This window comes from Typopeltis vanoorti, chromosome 2 (genome assembly GCF_054136105.1).
Source record: "Typopeltis vanoorti isolate ZY-2024b chromosome 2, IOZ_Tvanoo_1.0, whole genome shotgun sequence".
Lineage (NCBI taxonomy): Eukaryota > Metazoa > Arthropoda > Arachnida > Uropygi > Thelyphonidae > Typopeltis > Typopeltis vanoorti.
In genome coordinates, this window is record NC_143550.1 from 153,293,503 (window position 1) to 153,312,592 (window position 19,090).

At 34.1% G+C, this 19,090-nt stretch overlaps 1 long non-coding RNA gene across 1 annotated transcript; it reads left to right on the forward strand.

Moving 5' to 3' along the window:
* Positions 1-555: 555 nt before the first annotated feature.
* LOC150109537 (uncharacterized) lies at positions 556-8,162 on the forward strand. The gene is made up of 3 exons (XR_016549913.1): positions 556-674; positions 7,384-7,592; positions 7,741-8,162. It is a non-coding gene; the product is annotated as an uncharacterized LOC150109537 (long non-coding RNA).
* Positions 8,163-19,090: the final 10,928 nt, after the last annotated feature.

Below are 19,090 nucleotides of genomic sequence, written 5' to 3' on the forward strand. Positions count from 1 at the left end.
TATCTAATTAGAAAAAAAAAATTTTTTTTTTTTTCAATCACTCGATTCGTAGTCCTTTGAAGAGGCGTTGAAGGAATGCCAGTCGGAGAAATAAAATTTTAATTCTCACTGAACATGATTCTCTTTATAATGATGATATATCGTTCAGAAACTGTCTCCATGTTTCTTTTTCTTTTTTTTTTTTTTTTTAATGAGGTACAAGTACATTTTTTTTTAGTTAAGTATACTCTTCGAAATCTTCTATTTAGCGCCGTTGTAGCTTGACGAACTTCTTTTAACAGATAACATAGCGCAAAGTACACTGAAGCATGCTGTTTATCTATCAGCTTATGAAGTCATATTTAACAAAGCATTATTATATCATTAATCTTACAAGGGTTAGTTTGTAATCGTTGAAAAGGAGACCTGTGTACTGCGTGTGGTTTGTTTAAGAGATTACGACGATGAGAAGTTTGCTTTCTCCGTCTTTCGTTATCAAATAAAAAAGAGACTGTTAACAGTTTAAGTTGTGCAGGAAAAGAAAATGACAAAGTTGACATTCGCGGTCCTTGTTATCGTTCTTAAATCAACGAATTTCTATTGTTAATTATAACTGTAATCAAAGTACACCGATATGATTTTATGCAAATGAGCCTACACATATAAACTCGAAGATTCTTATTAAAGAGGATCGTGTAAGTTTGGTTTTTGATTTATTTTTCCCCAAACGTAAAATAAATAACGAATAGAAGACCGCTGCTTGTTTAATTTTATGTGTATTCACTTTTATTATATTATCATTGATATGCCTAAGAATGTTTATACAGCTCTCGCCTCATAATTTCCGATACTTTATTTCTAATTTTTAATTGCGTATGCTTTTATCAAGGCTCCCTAATAACAGTGATTGGCCGGTCATGTGTGTGCATGTACTTCAAGTTCTAATTATTCAGAATCAGGAAAGAATATTCAGTTAATATATTTGACTTTTAGCGATATTGTTAATAAAATACACAAATTTCTGGCAGAACGGAAGATTAATTTAAAAAGCGTAACGAAAACCAGGACATTTTTACTTTCATATATCCTAAATTTATTTTGAATACTACATAAAAAATACGCGAGTTTGCTCAAACAAATTAGGAAATGTACATGCGATGTAACTTGGTAAGCACATGCGCAATGCTGCTTCTTGATGTCCTCATTTGTCATTGGTTGCAAATATTTTCAACCAATATTATTAACATGAAAGGAATGTAAATTTGTCAGTATTGATTACTGATAAATTACATTCCTTGACAATCCAAAATAAAACATTATTTTGTTTGACTCGACAAAATTGACAATCCAAAATAAAACATTAAATTGCAGAAAAGAAAATCCTAAAATTTAAAAAGAAAAAATAATTATCGGTTTATCACAGGCTGAGCAGCTGTTACATAGTAAACAAAAGACAAGATGAGTGCGAGAGATAATTTTATGTACACACACACACACACACACACACACACACAAAAAAAAAAAAAACGTGTATTATGACTTTTTTATTATATTTTTTAAAAGTATCCTAGAGCTTTAATTATATTACCAAAATAACTTTTAAATGTCTAAAAAAACATTTATAGTGGTTCCTATACTTGCGAAGTTCTCAGTTAAAATATTCACATTACAAACTGGTCTTTAAAATGTCTTAAATCAGTTGAAAATGCTTTCATCCCATTTCTAATTTCCGAAAAGAATGCTTCGGATGTGCACTTCTCTTCTATGTTTGTTGGTGCTGTTTGCGATCGGGACTTTTAAAGGAGGGTTCTTATTTCTTCCAGTTGTCAGGTAGAGTATGACCCGAACTTCTGTAGGGCAGAACGTGTCCTGCATTTCGAGAAAGAAAAACCTGAAAAAGGTAACACCGGTAGAGTTGAGACACTTCAAAGGGTGTAGTGAAACAGAAACTGCTGGGTTTTGCACGGGACAGAACGATTTATTCGTGATTTAAAAGTACGGTTATGATTTTTTGTCAGTAAATAAATAAAATATTAATGGAAGTTCTCATTTCAAAAGGAAGGTGTTAGAGAAATGTTAGCACTCAGTATGGAAACGATAATATATTGGTGAGTTTATTATTTATTGTTAATGCATATTTTCCTATTTTTTAAATAAGGTGGGTTTATGGAAATATCAAACAGAACTGTGATCGGAAAAGGTGGACGTTTAGTATTTTTGAAACAACACTAACCATAGAAAGCAACGTCGCAGTAAAAGGCAGGCTTTTCTTGCCTTCTCCTAAACGAGAATGCACGAAGTCTAAAAGGAATCGATTTAGTCTAAAGGCTATTAGACGATTGTATTATGTTATAGATTGTGTGTCCGTTCAGAATTCTGAGTTTTGCCGGAAGATAAACCCAAGATTCCTAAAGCTTTTAGTAGTTCTCATATAACGGGAATGGAATTCAGGTCTTTTCAACTAGAGGGCGTCTTTGGTACTCAGAAGGGGAAAAACAAAACAAAACGGAAGGTAGCCTTTCAAACTTATATTTAATGGTTTCAAAACTTGAAAAATTCCAAACAATACTTGCAAAATATAAAGAGTTTTTGCTTCCTTTGATATGCTTAATTTAATACAAATTCATACATTCTAAGTATTTCTGAAAATATTGATATAAAATCATAAAAAGTATGAAGCTACTCCAAGTATTCCTTGAAGGTGTGTCACGTAATAACAATAATTATTACTCTAATTATTATTATTATTAATAGCATAATGTACGAACTACATACACTATGGGAGAATAAATACTATATAGTATATTATTCTTGTGGATAAAAAATCTCCTCTATAGCGCAGTCGATAGGGACGATGCCCTCTTGTTGGGAAGACCTTAGCTCGAATCCCATGTTGAAAAACGTTTAGAAGGAATTTTCAAGCTGATGTACTGAATATAACGAATGATGGCAAATAAACAACAGTAGAGTGAATATTACGTAATATTATAATATTGCATTCGACATCATTAAGGCGATGAAAGTTGGGACTTGAGTGACAAATAAGATTTTGATTCGTTGAATTGCGAACGCTTAGTAATTTGGAAAAGGGTCTGTCTTGAACTAGCGCTGCAGGAGGGGAGGGGGGGATAGTATTCTTATATGAATGAAGATCACAATAGATTCCCTGATTCGCAGCTCCAGTGACCAGACATAACCGCACTGTATTTCCAGGGAAGAGATATACTCCAGTCAAATTGTAACAAAAGATAACTATGGCAGCACGGTAGATATTTTTTCTGTAGTAGGTAGGGGTCTGGAAGTATATTAGTGTGCCTGAATAAAGCATTTTCGTTCATCTGCAGTAGATCTGTATCACTTCAAGAAAACTAAATTGGTCAGTGACAGGATTTCTATGTGTTGTTTAATAGATTTGTTAAAAACAATACCATTAAACGGTGATAGGATAATTTTAGCATTTAGGATTGAAACAATAGTGACAGCATAATGGAAGTTATAATATGTCGATGAGACTTTTTTTCTGTTGTGGCAACTCCCCAAAGGGAGGCTGATCAATAAAAAGGTAGCCTCTCAACAGGCACTGTTCTAATGCTGGTAAAGAAAGTTTTTTTGTTTTCATTCCTAATGTACAAAATAATGTTTCGAATTTCATCTTTGACTGACAGCATGTTTCGTTTATATATAAAGTGCTGTGAGCAAAATATAAACTTACAATCGTTTTTTTTTTTTTATACCATTAAGAATAACCACTCTTTATCTCTGGTATACGCCTTGCTGATTTTGCCGAAAAACCATTACTTTTCATCTCAAATATGCCTAATAGATTAAAATGATTTGGTTTTTCTGTAAATTTAGTATTTTTGGTGTGTGTATGTGTGGGGAAGGAAAATTTAAGTACACAATAATATCTTGGATGTATTACTGAGTTGTACTTATCTAACCGGCAAGTTGTGTTGCCTTTATGAATTTTTTTTTCATGTTTATTCAGGGAAATACTTACTCACAATCCCTCCTAAAATCATTAAAAGTCGAAATTATATTATTATACTAAAATGGCGGAAAATTCAAGATAAATACCAATATTGTAGAATTTGTAGTTCATTCCTGTCCTGCAAAAAATCTTGTTCGTTTGAGTGTTGCTTATTGAGCCGAAACAAAAATATATTTATTAATTTTTTTCAAGTATTTGTGATTCTTGATTTCATATAAACACGAATGTTCTATATTATTCAAAACAGCAATGGTTTGGCTTTGAATCATCCAATAACTTAAACATCTACCGAATTTTTAATGCTTCGAGGGACATAATTATGAGTCAGTATTCAGATACATTTCAGAGAGACATTCACAGTCTCATCAATCACGCTATACGAACAGATAAAAGGACATCTTTGGGTGAATAAAGTTTTGATAAGTTTATTACAAAAATTATCAAACTTATAATACCGTTCGGTTTTCTGTTGTATTTGTTTACTTCGTGCAATATACATACTATCCAAGAGCTGGTTAATATCATCGTGTATCTCGCGTTAAAAGTTTTCATTAGCAGATATTGGATAAAAGTTTCCGTCTCATTCTATTGACCTCATATAAGATTTGAATGCTAGATCGTTGTTCGGGAAATCGGAGATTGATGCGGCGAAGAGAATGGTGGGGCGTTAGCATCGCCGCGCGGCTGTCTTGTTGCTTCCTTCTGTTGACCTCATTGCCGGAACATAGTACGGTTAACATCACGAAAGCAACGCCGGATAGTGCTGCCTTGCAACGTGTAAGAAACGAACTGTATCGTTGCAGTGGATAGACAGAATTCTGACTTGCACACGTCCAGTCATAATGTGCACGACTCGATGCAATATATATGGAATGTGTCATTTATAATAGGTTAAGGAGGAACCCAAAAGATAAATAAAATCATAAATTCGAATTTTTGTGATACATAGTTCGTTTTTCTATGAGTATTTCGTTTACATAGATAGTTAGTAATGCAATTATGGGTGAATTAAAGTTTATCAATAGCAACGTTGAATTATTTTGCCTGAGGAAATTTGTACGGAGTTGCGTTTTATAAACTACTTGGATGTAAATATAGGGAAAGAAGATTTATAAATTTATTATTTTTGGTGTGCAATTTTTATGGAAATAGGGAGGGGAGTGTTCTTCCCATATCATGTGATTTTTTTCCTTCCTACTTTATTTTCTATAAGGTTTACGGTAACGTTATAGCATAGCAAACGTTATTTTTATACTCATCTAATGGCTCCTGAGTTACAAGGGAACTTTACCTTCGGGCGTGGCAGGAGGGGCTACAGCTTGAGTACAGAATTATTTTGCCGTGTATCCAGTTCCGTTACAATTTATGGAAAAGTACAGCAAAGTAAATAAAAACTTTGAATCAATAAAAAATAGAAATAAAGTGAAATAAATAAAAGGTAAGGCGCATTCTTCAATTGAGGGATGCCTAATTAGCATTTCTCTTTGAACACAAAAACTTGGAAAGTACGCATAATTAACTTTTTTTTTTTTTTTTCGAGTGGAAAAACACCTCGTTGTAGCACTGCATACGCCTTTATTCCTCACTTCCTATTTCTCATGACAGATCACTTGAGACCTTTGGAAGAGTGCTGCCTGGATATGCGTCACGATTGGAAGCACTTTATTTATCTCTGCGCACGTATATATTTAGTTTGTTCATATACTGCAAGAGTAACAAAAAGGAATTCAAACCAAACAGCCAAATTGTACACAAACGTGTTTTTCATATTTTTGCGTTTATTTTTCAGGACGACAACAAACCACTAGGAGAGAAATGATCGTAAACACGTAGTACCAATACATTTTAATATGGATGGATACGTTATCTTTAAAAATAAACTTTTTTTTTTTCAACAATTTCTGCGATATGGCTAGAGGTGATTGACCCGCTGGCTAATAGGAGATCATTATATTATTGTTGTCCCGAAAAGCTCTGATTACACTGTTGTTAAAAAATAAAAATACAGTTGTTTTTTTATTGTCTACTAGGGACTTCGCCCCCTGACGCCTACGCCCCCCCCCCCGAGTTCCGGACTGATAGGCCGGTTCCCCTTGAATTCTGATGACTCGAAAAGGGGGTTCCTTCCCCCCCCGGGTTGCAGACTGGTAGGCCAGTTTTCCTTGAATTCTGATGACTCGAATTTTGAAGACTCGACAGTCAGGGTAGCCCCCTGAGTTTCAAAACGTTTCAAATAACTTGACAAAAAACGTGATTACAAAAAAAAGGCTTATCATTTTATATCATAGAATAGATAAAGAGAAAAAGAATATTACCACATCTGCTGTCTGTGAACGCATAAAAGTGACATATTTTGGTAGTGATGAAATTACTTAAAACGAATTGCTTTAAAAGATCACAGTAATCTTGCAAATTATTACTTATTATCTTTAAAATTACAAATAGATTACGAATTTATGAAATGCAGAGATGGAATAATTGCTAAGCTATTCAAAATAACGACACCATCGGATCTGTATTATGGTACTCGAAATGAGGCAAAAGAAGACGTCAGTGAACTCTAAAACGCTATTCTGGCGTTTATCGCACGCAGAAAAAGCATTCAAAAGAACAACTAAATCGCATTACAGAAATTTACAAAATTCTACAAAGTTAGGCTTCGGAAAGATTATTTGTAAAGATTTCCTTTCTAATTACTTTCCGGAAGATATTAATTTGAAATGACTTTTAGAAAATTATAATAAGCAATCATTATTGCGAGTGTGGTGTATGATGGGAAGGGAAAGGACCGATGTCAGGAATTGTGTGTGAAGTTGGTAAAAGGTAAGGTCGGTTGAATTATGGAAGATCCGGCGTTTGTCCGCTTGGAAACTGCGATTAAAATGTCGCCAGAAAAAAAAAAAAAAAAAAAAAAAAAATCTATCTCTGATGGAGGAGGGTCAGTTCAGCAATAGATGGATCATGCCTGAGCAAGGAATGCACTCCAGTATATTCTGCTCCATTTAAACGCTTCACTCAAACATTTAGAATACTTTTATTTTAATAATTGTGAATAATCTTCAGATAAATATTATAATAGGTTAGTTTATCCCCTCGATCTCTTAATGTATTATAATAATGACGCACCACCCATCCCCAAAATCATAGATTGTATCATTTGATTCTCGCTTACGGGAGACAGTTGTTTGGTATTTCTGTTGTCGGCACGGCAGTTGTAAGACGAGCTACGGACGTCCGACTGTTCGTCTTATACTAATAATATATCAGTAAGTAACCTTTAATTTGAAACTGTGCCTTATAACGTAATGATTCTAGTGTCGAATTCGAAATTACTGAATGGAAATGTTATCAGAATGATCTTTAAAAATAAATAAATAAAACTTGACGTAACATCCACTTCAATTACTTTGCAGGTTTTTGGCTACAAGCAGTTGCCCGGCGGACTGCTGGCTTTCGTTGCCCCGAATGTGCGCGGTTCTTCAAGACACGGCGATCTCTCTCTCAACACTCGAGAACACACCAGCGTTATATCGAAGAACACAAATGCAGTTTGTGTGATTTCTCTTGCTACCGACCAGTAAACCTTGTGAACCATCTAAGAACAAGGCACGGACTGGAATAGGTTGGTATTGAATTCAGCATATAATAATGTGGACTCTTTTAGATGACAATATAATCATATTTTTGAGATGTTTGTAACTTATAATGTTCAGTTCCCTTCCCCCAGTATATTTTAGTGTATTAATGCTGTTTTATTTTCTCTTTCATAGATTTAGTGCCTCCGTCAATGCGAATTTGACCTTTTGTTTACGTGCCAAGATTGTCATCGGCCATTTTTAAACCAGAGTGCTCTGTGTTCGGCATGAACGAACCCACTTGCCTGCTTGCCAGAAATGTAGGTGCAGTTTTTGATTGCCCTGCCATCGCAAAAATATCCAGACTGTCACATTTACTTTAATACTATTTCATTTAATTTGGAAGGGAATTAAAAGTCATTTTTTGTGGGGAATGGGTCACGGGATTTTATTGATCTAACCGACAAATTCTGTTTGGTGTTCACTCCTTATATGTTGATATTTATTTTTTATCGAATGGGATTTAACCAGCGAAGCACAATGTAATTTCTATCCAATTAAATATGAAGTGTATTAAATTTGTACTAAAAATAAATTTACATTAAAGTTAACTCTATTGTAATGCTCACGTGTCTTATTTTAATCGATACTAACACTTCTATTAGGAAGCATCTCTCATCCCTAGCACAGTCGATGGGGCATCGCCTGAGTTCGAGTACTGTGTCATACACAAGAGGAAATTATAAAGCTATTTTCGATTAGTCAGTTAGTCGGTCACTTTACGGAAATGGTAAGGTTTTTCATCCTGGAAAATATGAAAATCAACCATGCAATTAAAGGAATAAATAATACATTGACCTCATAGCTTGGGTTGTTTAGATTATCGCCAAACTAGTCGCTTTCTTTTTACCAACTAATTCAAAACTGTTCTTCACATTGTTGGTTAATTTGCTTTTAACAAACGTCTTTATCAATTCGTATTCTTCCTGGAAATCGACCGGAAAAGCATGGATGATTAGAAAACTTCAGTGGAATCATTCGAAAGGTTCCCTTTGCGACTGTTTATAAGCTGAAGTGTCTAATTGAACAACAAGATCAAAAACACGAAAAAATGTGTATTTAAATGGAAAGTTTGCAATAATGCTGATATACTGCAAACAATTAGTAATTGTTAACTAATTGATTGAGATGAAAATCCTATCTGATGCACTTGGCAGCTTGATTCATTACACTTTGAAATATATTGATTGGGAGTGACGTGTTCTTCGAAATGTAAATTTCTCTCCCAATGTGAATTAGGTTTTTTTTTTTTTTTTTCTAATAATGCAGGCTTTTATGGAAACGAATTAATGGATAGAAGTTGGAGAGGCTGGGATACTTTTCTTTCGACACGATCATACCGGTTCTTATTTTAGCAGCTCCCTGATGTAGATTCTAGAGTTACCATGAGATGCCTAGATCTACATCATCGTTGACGTCACACATCAAGAGGAATCTCGGACATTGTATATTTCGGTAGCGATCGTGCCATAGTCCTATTCAGTCATAAAATCAACCTGTTTTACTCTGGGGGGGAAAAAAAAAATGTTTGTCATATTTTCAAATTAAATAATGATGGCTTTTTGTTTACTTTTTTTTTAGTTAATAAAAATTCTACCAATAGCCTACACCGACATTGACCACACAAAAGAATGCTGCAGCCTATTGCATTGAATCTACAATTTTGGTAATGGAGGATTGAATTCAAAGCTCAAATTTTTATACTTATCTATATGTACAAACATCGCCGCAAGTTCCAAGCGTGATTATCTTCTCCTAGGATGGGTGGATAATTTAGAAATAGGCGATAGTGATTAACATCGTCCGCTGAGAGTTTCACATCGATTTTACACCTTTTTTTTTTCCTTTTTTTTTCTTTTTTTTTTTTTTTAGATATTGTATCGTTACATCCTCTGAAGCTGAGCACTGATGGTATATTTTGATCTACTGTTTTGCAAAAATAATGTTGGAAATTCATAGTACGTGAAGCATTTCAATAGTTTTTCACATGAAGTGCGTTAGCCAGTTTCTGATAGAGGTGTCAAGGTTTTTTCCTCCAGAAACTCAGATTTTTCATCGCTCACTGCAAGAAAAACAGGTCAAAAAACACACAGTTAACAAACATCATATACTGGTCCAGTTGCTTCGGTAATAATTCTAACTGAAACAACCCAGCTGTTAGAAGGGAGATATTAAGATTATTCATAAATAATTTTTGGGGCACCTCCATTTGCTTCTTCTATTATTACTCGCAGAAAGCATCGAAAACATTTACTTTCTCCTCTGCACACATCTGGAACAATAGAAATGAATTATGTAAGGTATATGATGTTTGTGTCCTCATCAACCCGCCACCGAATTACTGTTCTAGCTTTTGGATGCATCGCATGTATCTATTGGCTATCAACAACAATTGTTTCTTTGTATTTATAAATCCGAATATAGATGTATAAATGTTTATACATATAAATGTTTATCCGAATGAAGTGTATAAATATTTATACACTACTCTGCTGGTTCGTCATCTTTTTTTTTTTTTTTTTGTTGTTGTTTTATTTTGTTTCCCAAGTGTTAAGAAACTTCTGTTGCTGCACGCTGACCTCTTATTAGTGACAAAATAATACCAACTGCAGTCTTGAGAATATTTATACTGATGCGGAACTTACGTGAAATATTAGCATGTAGAGCTTGTAGTAAGCGCCCACCATTGGAGCTCTTACTACAAAGAGCCTGCTTCCTTCTCGTACTTTCCATAGGTTCTGATTAATATATTATTAAAGATAAGTTACTACACGAACTGATACTAATTAAACGTTAATATGCAATATTTACTCTGCGTATTATTCTGCATACACAACCCTACGAATATCCAGGACTTCTCTAGAGAAATTTAAGTTAATATAACACTCTTGAGCACAATTTCCTAATGCACCAAGAAAAGTAATCTAGAATATGCTCTAGTGAAGTGTGGTTCATTGTCTCATCCCCTTAAGATCTTCATAATTTCTACTATTCTCAAACTTCAGTCCCAAAGATCTCCATTTGGATTAATGTTATTTATTTATCGCAAATTTATGTTCCTATAGAAATATATAAGCACTATGCTTATTTCAAATAAATAAATAAATAAATAAATAATAATCCATGTACTTGAATTTTTTTTTATTATTTTTATTTATCACTTAAGAAGATGAGCTTGTTCTTGGAGAGGTGAGTCAGTTGTTCTGTCATTTTAAAATTCAAAAAACGGAATTGTCTCTTCGCTGGATTGTGAAATAAAAGACAGCTGCAGTTTGTATATTCAATTTTCTTTCATAGTAAACATTTTTTTTTTTTTTTTTTTTTTTAAGAAAACGTTACAAAAATAGTTACACTTGCACCATAGGAAAAACTCTCCTGTGGTACCTGCAGCATATGCATGTACTACGTGTTCGTCTTCAAGCAATATGCCTCGTTCTTTGAATGTGACCTCTCCCATTTATCATAAGTAAGTATTGGTTTACTGTATGAATCTGCTTTTGGGGGGGGGGGGAGGGTCAGCCTGATCGACTCTTTAGACAGGAAATAAGAAACTGTCGACTATAATTCATCTTCATATCTACCTATCAGTCCTCCCATCTTAATGTTACGTTCCTAGGAAGAATAATATTAACTAACCTATATAAGCGTATGTGGTTTAACATTTATGCAATGAAAGTGTTCCACTTTCATTGTGACATCTTAAATGGGGACATTGGTTTATATTTTTTCCAAACAGCAACATCGGTATAGTTACTGAACCGTGGTGCCAATCTACCCACTTTGTCAACTAAGCTTACATTATACGTTATTATTTAAATAGTTTAATAACATGTGAATTTCAATCTTTATTTATACTGAAATGGGAAGATGATCACATTATAAAAAAGGTATGAAAGAACAAGAAGAGACATAAAGTCACAAAGTTTAAAAATAGAGTTAATGAATGCTACTTCATAAGATCAATGCAATTGCGAATTTCAGTGGCTCTCTCTGTGTGCACTCAGCTGAACTAGATCGTTGCTCAGTACCAAGCATATTAGCTTGATAATGATACTTAGATTCTGTGCTTAAGTATAGGAACTTCTCCTTCATGCAGAATATTTATTCCAGAGTATCTTTCAATTAAGATTACATCGAGAGGAAATATATTTTCACAAAAACTCAGAGAGAGACTCAGAAATATTACTGAAGTGTTATCGCGATCGGTAATGCATAAAACTGAACAGGGGAGGAAAAGGGGAATTTGCCCTTTGGAACTAAAGTAAGCGAGGTTTTAGGTAATGATCCGTAGAAATGTGCTGAGTCGTAGAATATTACTGGAGATAACCAAGTATGAAGCTAGTAACTAGATGCGTAGTGCATTTAGTCTGTCTGTCCTCAAGTTTTCTTAAGGATAGACACTGGTGATGGTTGATTGAGGATGTTTCGTACTGTCATTCAAATATTCACGAATAGTTGCAGATATGGGAATACGTTGGTAAGTATTGAGAATAAGGTGAACTACTTTATCCGGATAGATTAGTTAAGCGGAATACTTGAGTAAATTTTGTGATTGTCTAGGAGCTTTTCAAAATGCAGAATAAGATCTAAACTGTTGGATTCATTGGATGTGTGTGTAAAAAAAAAAAAAAAAAAAAAAAAAAAAAAAAGGTAAGACTCCAGCCACCACAGATTTTCCCCAACACATCCATTATTTACTTACTAGTCACCACAGAAAATGGCTTTAGTTCAAAACAGTTATTTCCTAAATTATTTCACAACATAGTACGAGACAGTGGAAGCCATTTTGATTCTACTTTTCTTTAGTGATAATCAGTCCGTTTTTGGATTCGACTTCTGAACATCAGAATTGTGTCGACATTAATGTGATATAATCAACTTCATTATTTAACAGGTTTTTTTTGCCTTCGAGTTGCGTGGTGTACTTTTGACTACCGTGGCTCGTAATGTGCGAAGTCCAAGCTCGAGAAAAGTCCATTTCGACACTACAGCATCGCCGCGAACACAAATAAAGTTGGTGATTTATCTTGTTACCGGCCAACAAACTTTGAATTATCCGAAGGCGCTGCATTGGTGGAGTAGGTTGGTATCGAATTCGATATATACAAATACAAACTTCAAATTCTTCTTTTAAATTTTTTTTTTTTTGTTATTCTCTTCGATAATGTTTTGTGTAGTATGCGGATTTCTTGTCGCGTTCTGTGTTTCCCCACATCCGCTGTTATTATTTTAATCCGTCCAATCTACAACATTGGTGTGTTTAATGCTATTTTATTTTCTCTTTCATAGATTTAGTGCCTCCATCAATGCGAATTCGACCCTTGTTTACGTGCCAGAACTGTCATCGACCGTTCTTAAACCAGAGTGCTCTATTTCGACACGAACGAACTCATTTGCCCGGTTTCCAGAAATTTAGGTGCAGCCTTTGTTCATTTGTCACCGACCGTAAAGACAGTCTGATGCGTCACAAGCGACGACTCCACCGGAAGTAGGAAGTCACAGCTGACCTGCACTTGATAAACCTGTTGTTCGAGGCCTCTGGGGTATACTATTCCAGCACGCCGTTTTATCGTAAATATACATTGCAGAGTTATTTATTTATTTTGCTTGGTGAAAATATTTGTTTGGGAAGTGGGAGGGAGTATCCTCATATTGAGAAAACTTCGCTGAAATGAATTAATTATGAAGAATGTTTTTTTTAATGCTTTTAACAGCGATCAAGTTGCCATGGCAATTGAAAATTAAAAACATTTCTTCTTCAAAATGATGCGAAAGTTATGTTTTTTGTTATGTTATCTGCTTTATTCGTATATTTTATTACTGTTATTTGTATTTAATTAAAGCATTCAAGACTTTGAATCCAAATTAGCCTACAAATTTACTTGATGCAGGATTCTGACGCTTCGATGGAAGTATATTCAAATCATTGCATCATAAAAAAAATTCAGTAATATCAATATGCGATTTCATATATATTGAAATGATTTAACAAGTGTTATAGGGTCATTGTTCAAAATTCGTAAACTTGTGCTTGATTTAGTTTCTTTTAATTGCAATAATTTTACATCAATATGTTAATATAACCATGTTTTACTATTACTCCGGTGTCAGAGTATCTGTTTAGCATCCCCCCCATTTATTATTTATTTTTACTGTGGAATTTTAACACAGTACATCTGGTTACAGTGTATATATATATTCTGATAGTAACTGATCAATAAAACTTCCTTTACTCTTACAGCCTGTGTCCTTATTTGTGTAAAACTAGTTTATTATATATCTATACACTTGTTCGTTCACATTCTGGCACTTATAAAGTTTACTAAAATATATAAGGAATTTTTTTTCTTGCCTCAATTATGTTAAAAAAAATTCATCGTATTTCGAATGCTGTGCTCAATTGTTCTATAATACAGGAAGAGACGGGGAGAGTATTATGCGTGCTTGTTTCTGATGCATCGTCAAGTGTATATCACGTGATTTACGGTGGTGAAAACAGAACCCCTGTCGAATATATCAAAGGCAGTTTTAGTGGGAAAACACGTTGGTGCAGTACGAGAAAAATGCATCTTCCAGAAATATAAATGTTGTCTTATGTTGTTTAGTATCCTCCAAGAAGGACACTATTTGAATTCATTACACCGATGCTTTTAATTTCTTGCTTTCCATTTTACTTTGTTAAGCCTAATTCCCTGCGTTTTATATATGAGTAGTGCAGAATACTAGATGTCGAGGAGTTTGTGTTAAGATGTCCTGGCAACTATGTGATCAAATCGTTACATAGTCAAGTCAAGAGAGAAGAAAGGCGATGACCTCAAAAGATGAATTAAATTATTAACTGCCTAGTAGTCTTCAGAAAAATTATCAATCTTGTTGCTTAATATAAAAAAAATACAATAAAAACTCCTTACCTTCGCCGTTCATTAAACTTCTGACACATCCTTATTCTTACATAATATATGTTTTTTTTTTTATTTATAGAATTCCGTGGAAAATGGGCCATGGGCCTACGTCGCCCGATATATACCTGTCGTGTGTGTCACAAGCAGTTTTGGAACCGAAGTGCTTTCGGGCGACACGAGCGAACTCATCTACCAGACTTTCAGATGTATAAATGTCATTTATGTAGTTTTGTTTCTGCCCGTAAAGACAGTCTACTGCGACATCAAAGGAAGTGTCAAAAACAACATTAATTTATTTTATTTTATTTTTTTTTTTTACATTTCCAAAACGGTTCTAATTCTTATGATCGCTGTTATATTTATTTTATATTTTCAAAGAAAAAAAATACATAAAATGTTTTTCACTATAAGGTTGATGACTGCAAGTGAATCACCTCTAACGTCAATGTATGTAACTGAGAATCATTTTCACGAAGTGATTATTTGCATTTTGGATTAAAAAAAAAATGCACCTGAAAGTGTGGACATATTAATGCAGAAAGCTCTTTAAAAATGTTGAGTATCACTGCCAGACTCCATCTCCACATCGCTGATGAAGTTCACTGTCCCTAAATGCTGAATTATTCAATCGATCTATGGCACTACATTTTCAAAATGTGCATGTTTTTTTTTTTTAGTTCTTTTAATTATGTATGATAAGCTACTTTCATAATAATAAAAAAAAAGATGAGACAATAGGATGTGTGTTCGTGTAGTTTACTCACCAACTGACGCTCCTAAGATCCGGCTAGCTATAAAATTTAAATCAAAACCAAGTTCTTGCTGTGATGTCAAAGCTTCAAGTTCTTGTAAGCTTCTCTTAATTCATCGTATTCAAGATGGATTCTTCCCTTACAAAACTATTTGTAAGTAGAATGAATTAGTTCAAACATGATTTATAAGCAGGAGAAAATAAATCATTCTAAAAACTGATCAGTCATTGAAGAAAACGGTATTGGAAGGGGTTATAGATGGTTTCCCCCCTCCTTTCTCTTTTGTTTGTTTATTCTCCATTTGTAATTCTCGAACTTTTCTAAAATCTGTCTTCAGCCATACGTGGAAGATGTTATTAATTTCGGAAATCCAAAGTTCTTAGCAGTCCAAGTAAATGAATGGAACTGTAGCGTATATTTTGACGCTTACTTCAATCAGGAAAAAAAAATTGTGATTTTTTTTTTATACTGTAAACTTCGTTAAGCAAAACGTTACTCAGAGACAATGTATATAGTAGTGTTCCCAGATTCTGTACGCTACTGTAGCAGCGGCGTAGCAGGGGAAGGGGGGGTCCGCCCCGGGCGACACTTTGAACCTTTTTGAACTTTTGCAAAAAATACAGTCTCGAGACCTCAGTTCCAAATATTGTAATACTACTGCGAATTTTCCTCACAAAAAGTGTGAGTGTTGCTAGTTGTGAAAGGAGTTTTTCTAAATAAAATTGATTAAGAATTACCTACGTTACTATGAAATAGACTTCGCCAATGTCATCGACGATTTTGCTAACAGAAAAGCAAGAAAAATAACACTTTAGAATGTTGAAATTAAAGTTTTACTTCAAAAATAAACAGTGTTTTAATTTTTTCCCTATACGTCGTTTTGAATTTTTGTAGTATTTTTGGTGTGCATTGAGAGGAGCGGCAAACTCAGGGATCGCCCCGGGAGGCAAAAACTCTAGCTACACCACTGTACTGTACCCCCCCATTTCTAGGATGAGGTGTTCAACCCTTTAAAAACTTAAGGTAAAATTGACATTCTATTTGGGGGGAGGGATAGGACTGAATTTACGCATAAGACAAGCTTCATATTACAAAGGGCCTCCACTTCAGTATAGATAATCTGAAATTTATCCAGTAGAGAGGGATCTCTTAAAAGTTATGCGTGGGTGGAGCTTCGTCGAGATAATGGCATTTGATTGAAACCACCCCATATGAGGGTTGGAAAATGAATCAGCAGGTCTCATGCAAGAATATTCATGAGACCTAGTGAAAGTTTTCTTAGATTTTTTTAAATTATTTTTAATCTAAAATAGTAGACGGTTGGAAAAGCGTCCAAAATCTCCTGTCCTGATATAATTGTTGAAATGCTCGTGTTTGCTAGTGTAGAATTGATTTCTCCGAATTAAGCGATTGATGAGACTTCAAAATCTTATTCCCTACACTTAAAACCTATTAATCGCAACCCAAACTTACAGTAAAATTATTAAAACCCAATTTATATATATCCTTTTCTTTCTTAAGATAATCATAAAACTGAAAAGTATAATTTGTTTTGAAAAAAAATCGTAAGAAATTTGCCAAAACATCTTTTATTTCTTCTTCTATGTGATGTATTTGATAAAAAAAAATTCATCGCCATTTGTCCAACTGTTTGACCTTGTCATGCTCTTTTGGGTGTTCAGGCATGTGCTGTGATTAATGCGCGTTTTTTTTTTTTTCTTTTTACAGAAGAGTTAGCATTAGATTGTTCCATTACTAAAAAGTTTGTCCCTTGTAACCTATAATTTATTCTAAAATAATTAATTACCTATTTCCCACATCGAGTAATTAGGTATAAATAAATGAAGTTCCTAAAGCTGATTTTATACATTTTTTATTTATTTTTTCTCTGGATTGAACTGGGAGTTACTGAGACATAATTCATGTTAAAGATCCTAAATAGATAATTTCATCGTAGTTTATCCTTCCAATCAACGACATTATTACATAAAGACAGACCGAAGAGACTTAATCAATACGAATTCTGACAGTTTTATTTATGTCAAAGCAACTAAGGGAATGAGAAGTGCGTTTTATCTGTGCGTTCCGTGGCTGGTTTGCATCGAATATATGGGATGAAAACTAGTGTTTCCAGATACAAATAATTCTATTTAATAATTCTAGATACAAATAGGATCTAGATACAAATAATTCAAAAAAAAAAAAAAAGAGTTCAATGTAGGACGCAGTATACAGGACACTTGGGGGAGGGGGTGGGGGGTCTGCGTGATAGTTGACGTCATGACAAACATGCAGGTCACACAAAGTGAGATCGCGTATGTTTATCGTATCGTGTATGTTTTTTCCTTGTAATAAATAGAGTTCCAAGTAATTGTAATAATTTCTCTGAATTTTATCATTTAAATAATTGAAATTATTAAATAAAATGAGTTAGGCTAATACTGTATACCGAAATCGAGAAGTATTTTATGTATAATTTATATACCTTGCAACACTTATTTTCGTCAATCTGAATTCAAATGGAATTATAGCCCAAGAAACTAAGGCTATGAGTCCAGAATAAAATATACGTCTGTCTGTTAACTGCATCTCGTTTTATTTGTTTTGTGGAATGGAAAAGCACCGTGAAGATATAATAATCGATAGCTTCCCATCTCCCAGAAGACTACAGCTTGTTTTGCCAACTTCCCAATCAGTTTGAACCACATGGACTGACTTTACACCAATCGACAATCACCACAGCTTTTGCAACCATAAAGCGGAATTGTTATTTCCAGAAGAAATGTAGTTTCTCGTAGTTAGACTAACTCTAATCTCAACTGTCTGTTGTAAAATAGATTTTAAAAAAAAATAGTTACTGTATTTGAGCGATGTACAAATAAAGTTAGAAAATGAAGTGTGGGGTATTCTTTTATTTTCACATCATCTTCTAATATGCTCATTTTTATTTATTTATTTTTATTATTTTTTTTTTCTAGCATTCCACGAAAACTGGATCAAGGAATTGTGCCGGCCGATTTACACCTGTCGTGTGTGTCACAAGCAGTTCTGGAACAAAAGCGCTCATTGGCGACACGAACGAATTCATCTGCCCGATTTCCAGAAGTACAAGTGTGTTTTGTGTAGTTTTGTTTCCGTCCGAAAAGACAGTCTATTACGACACCAAAGGAAGTGTCACAGTCATTATTAATCTTGCACTTCCCGAAACTAATGGATTGCAGACTTCTTGTAATTGCTGATGTATGTACCAGAAATGGAAAGGGTTTTGGACCACCCATCAGGAACATGTTGTTTTGTATACCTATAGATTTTAGGATGCCAAATAATACATAATAGACTCACTTTATGGTCTTTGTTTGCTTTGACGTAATCTGAACAACGAAACTTACTATGGGAAGTTGATACTTCGGATTGCACCAAAGCAGCTCGAGCTATGAGGTGTGTTGTCTGGCGGTTTGCATGTTAAAAGAGATAAACATCCGGCACTACTGAAGATAAACTCCGGTGTTATCAATTGCTCTCATTAAGATAGATTAATTGGGTGTTTTGAGTGTAATTTTCAGTGTTTATTTGCTCAATCGATGCAGAAGTAGTCAAAGAGGGTACTGTGCATGCCATGTATCTAATATTTGTGCCCTTGTTTTAGTGCGTTTGATAAAAAAAGACGTTTTTTTTTTTTTTCTAGGGATTCGAGTAATTTTTTTTCTGATATAGTACATCTTTTATTATGCATAAATCTGCTAACATTATTCATTTCTTCGAAGCGTATAGTTTCCAGACGCGAAGGGACCCTCCACCTTCGTACAAGGCCGACTAACTCACTCTCAGTTC